The sequence below is a fragment of the Papaver somniferum genome, chromosome 6 (assembly GCF_003573695.1).
Source record: "Papaver somniferum cultivar HN1 chromosome 6, ASM357369v1, whole genome shotgun sequence".
NCBI lineage: Eukaryota > Viridiplantae > Streptophyta > Magnoliopsida > Ranunculales > Papaveraceae > Papaver > Papaver somniferum.
In genome coordinates, this window is record NC_039363.1 from 145,284,345 (window position 1) to 145,293,396 (window position 9,052).

Sequence of the window (9,052 nt, forward strand, 5' to 3'; positions counted from 1 at the left end):
TCCATGTTCATCCTCTTTGTTCAAAAATAAATATGTATCATTAACTAGTTTCAAAGACAATCTAGCTGTGGAATGATGATTTAAAGTTTTTCCTTGAATGATGTGTGAGCATCTTTCTTTCCAAATACTCTAGGCAATTGAGAGAAGTGCACAAAATTTATCTTGTAGGATAGTGTCAGAATCCCACTTTATTACCCAATCTTTAAGAGTATTGTTAGAAATACTATCTTGCTCCACTAGATCTGCATAAGGAGTTAAAGACCAAACAGACTTTACAAATAGACAATCAAGAATTATATGTTCAGGAGTTTCAAGAAGGCCTGAGTTACACATACTACAGGTGGAATCATGACCATTAGTATACCTAGAAAGAATAGCTTTAGCAGGAAGGATGATTTCATGACACTTCCATATAAAAATCTGGACCTTAGGCAAAAAGGGAAGACTCCAAAGTGTCTTATAAAAAGGATTATTACTGAGAGTGTTATTCATGTAAGCAGTTTGACCAGAAATTAATTTGTAGGCCGATTTAACTGAGAATTAGTCATTCTTTGTATGAGGCCATATTATTTTATCACAACCTGAAAGGGGTATTCTAATTTCTAGAATGTTCTTAGCATTATGAGGAAGGATTCCTTCACACTTTTATTATCACACTGTCTCATACGTTGAACGTTATTTTTGTAAATTAAAACCAAACCGTAATGAATTTGAAGCTAATTTTCTGAGGATGTGTTCCTCTTACCAAGTCCTACATACCTACCAAAAATGAGCACATTCTGAAATATAAAACCCCACAATCTACCGGTCTTAATTTCGACGGCCAGAAATCCGTTGATTTTTAACGGCCCGTTTTCAAAGTAGTAAATGGTGGTTTTATATTTCTCGGAATACGCTCATTTTTCATAAGAATGTAAAGCTTTGTAATAATAACATATCCCCAAAATATTAGCTTCAAATCCGTTACTGTTTGATTTTTATTCGCGAAAAAAACATCCAACATGTGAGATAGTGTGATAATAAAAGTGTGAGGGGATCCCTCCTCTTTATATACACTACCTTTTCAGTTTTCATCCGGATAAACAAAAATCTGTTTCACGTCTTTTCCATTATTTCAATTGCGTTCTTTTAATTAAGCAATGGAGGCAGCAATGAATCCTTGCCGAAGTTCAGCAAACGAGTTTGACCCTAACGAATCTATTATCGGTGCTAACTGGTAGAAATTACAAGCCAAGAATGATATATCATGTAGATCTTTGTCTTTATTTTATGTCTTTCTAATTATTTCACTTAAAACTTCTCTTATCGATAATCAATAGTTTTTTTTCATTTAAACTTATATTCAGCATAGAGTTATTGTTTTATTTTATTTCTCCGTTTCCCCTTTTTTAGGCTTGTAGTTTATGCATCTTATTGCAGGTATGATTACACATTTCTTACGCTTGTAATTTATTGCAGGTCTGAATTGAGCAGCATGCAACGCCAACAAATAGGTCTCCATACAAGATGGCAGTCGTCCAGTTGGATTTATTTTTCTGAAATGAGCAGTTGATTCTTCTTTTAGCGCAAATTTTTCCATTAAACAGCTGAAACTACTAAAAACAATTAGCCTTGTTAAGGTCCCTGTCTCATTTGAATTTATCAATGTATTTTGGTTTATATTATCATTTGGTTCATATAATTTGTGTACTTGCTCATGTTGTGTTGGGATTACGATAGTGGAGAGAGTTTTGCTTAGACTATCTGACTAGACCAACAACTGCATCTTGGATTCTTAATTGAATATTAAACACAGGAAAACCTGGCTCATGAGCTTGGCAGGGAGTGGCCTAGATACTCCATCTTTGTAGTATGGTCAATACCATGATACTGTTACTAGGAAAAAGCCGGATATATATGAAGGGTATTATCGTTAGTCTACAATTTTTTGTTGGCCATGAAGCAGGTGTTAGAGAAAATGAGTTTATAAAAATTGAGTTTATAAAATAGTTTGGTTTTTTGGTCTTGAAAGGATTGGAACTTAGGACCTATTGGTCACTAAGGACACTAGCTCATTTTCACTTATTGTGAATGAACCTTTAGTCCCACATAGGGAAAACTAAAGATGATACCTCTCCATAAGTATTGAATTTTTTGATATTAAGAGTGGGCCTTGGTTCATTAGCACTTTTGTGCGAGTGGGAGGACTTAGGCAATGGGTTAGTTGGTGCAACCACATATTTTCACACACGCGCGGTGCTTCGCACCGAAGCACGCACGCCGTCGTCCGTGCGGGTTCGGGTGTGGGTGTGTCAAGACTTATCTTTTTGGCGAAACTTCCTTTGAATTATTATCTAAAAGATTTTAAACAAATCATTTCTTAATCGTTGGGGGCGTCTGACCCGGAGGATGTTTCCTTACGTTTTACAAACACATTATGATGCATGAAACGTGCATGAACGTTTTACAAACACATTATGATGCATGAACGTTTTATAACCAATACATGAAACGTTTTAAATCAATATATGAACGTTTTATACTGTTTCGAAAAATTTGAATTAATTGAAATTAATTCCATTCGATTTAATGCGCATCAATGAGACTTCTCTCACTTCTCCTCTATATAAACCGACCACGTTTTTCATTTTCAATTTGTGTCCAGAAGAGCTACTATCCTCTTCTTTTCGTCTTCTCCCCCTGTATGGTCCTTTATTTTCATTTTGTGCGCAATTGCTGTTGAGGTCGTAAGAGTGGGCAAGTACTGTAGTGCTAACAGTGCTTGCAACGGGCAGTTTTATCCTGGATACGAACTTGACCACAGGGTATAGGCATCACTCATTCTTGAGGCGTACCGGTCAAATATCGTGTTAAGGACAGCGTGTTGAACACGTGACTCTGTCCTCTGTTTGCAGTCCAATTGAGTGTCTATTTACTTTCCAGAAATTAATCCTTTTATTCTAACATCTTTCTTGAGTGTTTTATTGTTACAGAAGCAACAATCTTAACACGATATTTCTGTTTTCTGTCTGTAACAATGGGTAAGAACGATGTTGAAAGACCAGCAAAGTTTTCTGGAAAAGACTTTAAGAGGTGGCAGTCAAAAATGTTATTTTTCTGAGTTATCATGAGTTGGACTCCTATGTTCTGAAACCGTTTGGTGAGTCATTGAAGAATGCTGGTAGTGAGTCTCTTTTTGATGAATGGAAGAGGAACAATTACATGGCTAAAAATCATATTCTGAATTGTTTAGAGAATTCTTTGTATGATTTTTACAATGCTAAGGATAACTTTTCTGCTTTTGATTTATGGGCTGCTTTGGAGGCAAAATACCAAGCTGAAACTTCCGGAAGTAAGAAATTCTTGGTAGCCAGACTTTATGAGTATAAAATGGTGAATGACAAATCTGTGGTTGATCAATTCCTTGAACTCCAGCAAATTATGAATGAAATTCTTGCGGAAGGTATGGTGATTGATGAAACTTTTCAAGTGTCTACTGCTATCGAGAAATTGCCTACTTCCTGGTCCGAGTACAAGAAGAAACTGAGACATGAAACTGCTGAAGTTACTATGGTTGAACTGGGTAAGAAAATTCAAGTTGAAGAATTGTTGTGCTCCAAGGACAAAAATGTATCTTCTTCAAGGGACATGTCTTACAAAGCTCATGTGACTGAGCACAAAGGTTCCAATGCTGATAAGAACCGAAACAACTCCAAGAAACCTCCAGGAAAGAAAGGTATGTTTCATAAACCTAAATATAGCATTAATAAAATTAAGGGTGATTGCTATGCTTGCGGAAATCCTGGTCATATGGCGGTTCACTGTAGAAACCGTAAGGACCTTAAAAAGAAAAATAATGCTAATTTGGTTGAAAACAACAAAGATGAATTTTCTGGCACGGTGTCTGAAGTAAATTTGGTAACAAATGTGAGAGACTGGTGGGTAGACTCTGGGGCTACCAAACATGTCTGTGGGAACAAAGAAATGTTCACCTCCTAAAATAAGGTAGGGGAAGGAGAAAAAATTTATATGGGTAACTCATCTGCAGATGCGGTTGTAGGAAAAGGCAAAGTTGGGCTCAAGCTCACTTATGGCAAGACTCTCACTTTGAATGAAGTTCTTCATGTTCCGGACATCTGCAAAAATCTTGTTTCTGCTGCTGTTTTAGATGATAAGGGTTTTAAAATTGTAATAGAATCTGGGAAATGTACTGTAACTAAGGGTAAGGATTATGTGGGGCAGGGTTATAAGACTGAGGGTATGTATAAGCTTAATGTAAACTCTGCTGTAATGAATAATAATGATTCTTCTGCTTATGTTTGTGAGTCTTTGAACGTTTGGCATGGTAGACTTGGACATGTAAATTATAAGTCAATGCTTAAACTAGCCAATGTGGGCTGCATACCCAAATTTAGTTTGGAAAAGGAACACAAATGTGAAATATGCGTAGAATCAAAGTATGCTAGAAAACCTTTTAGCAAAAATGTTCATAGAAATTCTAAACCCTTAGAATTAATCCACTCAGACCTAGTTGACATGAAATCAGTTCAAACTAGAGGCGGTAAGAAATGGTTTGTTACCTTTATAGACGACTGTACTAGGTACTATCATATTTATTTGCTTAGAGGTAAGGATGATGTCTTAGAAGCATTTAAGAGGTATAAACTAGAAGTTGAAAACCAATTGAATACTACCATTAAAACCATTAGGTCTGACCGTGGTGGTGAGTATATAACTCCTATAGGAGATTTCTGTGTAGAACATGGCATAATACACGAGGTTACCCCTCCTTATTCACCTCAGTCGAATGGAGTAGCTGAACGTAAGAACCGCACCCTTAAGGAGATGATGAATGCCATGTTAATTAGTTCAGGATTACCTTCGAACTTGTGGGGGGAAGTTGTCCTCTCAGCCTGCTATATCCTGAACAGAGTACCTTTTAAAGGATCATACAAAACTCCATACGAATTGTGGAAAGGTAGACAACCTTCTTTAGCATACTTTAAAGTGTGGGGGTGTTTGGCTAAGGTTCAGATCCCTAAACCTAAAGCAACCAAGATAGGACCCAAAAATGTTGACTGTGTCTTCATAGGGTATCCTGAGCATACACATGTATATAGATTTATGGTTGTGAATTCTGATGTTTCTGAAATTGGTGTGAATGCTATTATGGAGTCTAGGGATGCTGTGTTCTTTGAAAATATTTTTCCTTTAAAATCTGACTCTCGTAAGAGAGGTGTTGATCCCCTAAATGTTCCTTCAACCAGTCAGACTTTACCTTTAGAGGAAGATGAAGTAGAATTTGATCTTAGGAGGAGTAAAAGATCTAGAACCAATACCTCTTTTGGACCTGACTTCATAACACTAGCAGAGTATGATCCTCAGACTTATAAAGAAGCCATGACTTCTTCTGAAGCTCCGTGGTGGAAAGAGTCTTCTATTAGTGAAATGGAATCCATCAAGGAAAATGATACATGGGAGATAGTAGATTTACCTCCAGGGTGTAAGGCCATAGGATGTAAATGGATCTTCAGGAGGAAACGTAACATAGATGGAACTATTCAAAAATACAAGGCTAGGTTAGTAGTCAAAGGCTACAAACAAAAGGAAGGTGTAGATTTCTTTGATACTTACTCACACGTTACGAGAATTACTTCCATTAGGATGTTAATTGCTATAGCCGCGGTTCATAACCTAGAAATACATCAAATGGATGTAAAGACAGCTTTCCTACATGGTGAATTAGACGAAGAAATTTACATGGAACAACTTGAGGGCTTTGTAGTGAAAGGTTGTGAAAACAAAGTCTGTAAACTGAAAAAATCTTTGTATGGATTGAAACAAGCACCTAAACAATGGCATGAAAAATTTGATCATGTAATGTTTTCTAGTGGTTTTAGAATCAATGAATCTGACAAGTGTGTATATACTAAGCTTGTCAATGATGCCCGTGTGATTGTATGCTTGTATGTTGATGATATGCTTATACTTGGTACAAACATGGATGTAATTAATTCCACTAAGAACATGCTGAATGAGAACTTTGACATGAAAGACTTAGGCCCTGCAGATGTAATCTTAGGGATGAAAATTAGGAGAAATTTTAACGGTTATAGTCTTAGTCAATCTCATTATGTTGAATCTGTGCTTAGAAAATTCAATCATTTTGATTGTAAACCTGCTTATACTCCGTATGATCCTTGTTGTAAACTCAAAAAGAACAGAGGTAATGGAGTATCACAACTTGAATACTTACGAGTTATAGGAAGTCTGATGTATTTGATGAACTTTACTAGGCCAGACATTGCTTATGCTGTGAGTAGGTTAAGTAGGTATACTTGTAATCCAGGGCAGGAACACTGGGATGCACTTTTTAGAGTGTTGAGGTATTTGAAATACACGTTGACCTTTTGTTTGAATTATGAAAGGTATCCTGCCGTCCTTGAGGGATTTTGTGATGCAAACTGGATATCAGACTCAGAGGAGTCTAAGTCTACGAGTGTATTTGTTTTCACTCTAGCATGTGGGGCTGTTTCTTGGAAGAGTTCCAAACAGACCTGCATAGCTCGATCCACTATGGAATCTGAGTTTATTGCGCTAGATAAAGCAGGAGAGGAAGCCGCTTGGCTAAGATGCTTTTTAGAAGACATTCCTCTCTGGCATAGGCCTGTGCCGGCTATATCTATACATTGTGATAATCAAGCTGCCATAGCTAAAGCTAAAAACATCTACTATAATGGGAAGTCTATACATATAAAAAGAAGACACGATACCCTAAAACAACTAAACTCAAAAGGCGTTATTTCCATTGATTGGGTTAAGTCCAAGGAGAATATCGCGGACCCTTTGACGAAAGGTTTGTCCAAGGAGATAGTTAGTAATGCATCTAAGGGTATGGGGCTTAGGCTCATTAAATAAAATTGCCATGAAGGATACTCAACCTTGCTGACTGGAGATCCCAAGATCAAGGTTTCGAATGAGAAACTAATTTGTGGCGGGTCAAGGTAAACACTATCAGAAAATTCATTCTCTGCCCCTTCCCTATGGTGTAGACGTGATAGTGTGACTGCATGTGAGGATGACTTTGTATTAAGTCTTAATGAGTTCTATAGTTTCAATTTTAGATTGAAGTGGGGTGTAGCAGTAAACACTCTTGATGGAATTCACCTATCTGAATGTGGAAGTGGGTCGCTTCCTATGAGAAAAGAGCCGATTCTCTAGAGCATTCGGAGAAACAGGATTTGTCCAGGGCCAAAAAGGACACAACGGCACGAACTCGACAGCACCTAAAGAGATATCACGTGTGGTTATTATCTCGAATTACACTAAACGATGGCAGTTCAAGACATCGCGTTCACTGTCCATCAAGTAGTTCCGGCAATTTCTTACTAAGCAAAGGTTCAAGACCTTATGGACATCTCTTGCCTAAGTGGTATTTCTCGTTTTCCGTTTTCTGATTTTTTATCGGTATTTCATTCATGCGGGGGATTGTTAGAGAAAATGAGTTTATAAAATAGTTTGATTTTTTGGTCTTTAAAGGATTGGAACTTATGACCTATTGGTCACTAAGGACACTAGATCATTTTCACTTATTGTGAATGAACCTTTATTCCCACATAGGGAAAACTAAAGATGATACCTCTCCATAAGTATTGAATTTTTTGATATTAAGAGTGGCCCTTGGGTCATTAGCACTTTTGTGCGAGGGGGAGGACTTAGGCAATGGGCTAGTTGGTGCAACCACATATTTTCACACACGCGCGGTGCTTTGCACCGAAGCACGCACGCCGCCGTCCGTCCGTGCGGGAGGGCGTGCGGGCCGGGTCGGGTTCGGGTTCGGGTGTGGGTGTGTCAAGACTTATCTTTTTGGCGAAACTTCCTTTGAATTATTATCTAAAAGATTTTAAACAAATCATTTCTTAATCGTTGGGGGCGTCTGACCCGGCGGATGTTTCCTTACGTTTTACAAACACATTATGATGCATGAAACGTGCATGAACGTTTTACAAACACATTATGATGTATGAACGTTTTATAACCACATTATGATGCATGAAACGTTTTAAATCAATACATGAACGTTTTATACTGTTTCGAAAAATTTGAATTAATTGAAATTAATTCCATTCGATTTAATGCGCATCAATGAGACTTCTCTCACTTCACCTCTATATAAACCGACCACATTTTTTATTTTCAATTTGTGTCCAGAAGAGCTACTATCCTCTTCTTTTCGTATTCTCCCCCTGTGTGGTCCTTTATTTTCATTCCGTGCGCAATTGTTGTTGAGGTCGTAAGAGTGGGCAAGTACTGTAGTGCTAACAGTGCTTGCAACGGGCAGTTTTATCCTGGATACGAACTTGACCACAGGGTATAGGCATCACTCATTCTTGAGGCGTACCGGTCAAATATCGTGTTAAGGACAACGTGTTGAACACGTGACTCTGTCCTCTGTTTGCAGTCCAATTGAGTGTCTATTTACTTTCCATAAATTAATCATTTTATTCTAACATCTTTCTTGAGTGTTTTATTGTTACAGAAGCAACAGCAGGGTGAATGCGCACTTTTCTAATAGCTGTCACCAGTTAAGATTTTATAAAAAGAAACAAAACATAAAGATTTTTTGTATTCAACGGTTTAAAAGCTCCTAGCATATAAACCCGTTATACAATGTCGCTTGGGATAGCACTGCTCAATTTATTCAAAATGGTTTTCAAGTGAAGAACTTCCATTTTAGACCTGCTTTTAAAAACTACCCGAGACTAGCTTTTAAAAGCCGGAAAAACGAAATTTGTGGGCTTAGGTAATTAAATTAATTTTCTGCTTTAACCGTATTATTTTATTATAAAGACAAATTTTACCTTAGAATATTGTACAACTATTATTATATTTTTAACTTTTATTTTGTTCCTCCGTTTATCATTTTTTTCTTTTGAAATAATAAAAATTTCAATTAATTTTTTTTATAAAAAAAAATTAAATAACTTATTACTATTATAATATTTTAGGAATTGTACAAAGTTGTAGTTGGTAACCTAGAAACAAGCTAGGCCCCAACACCTTTTTGAATAAC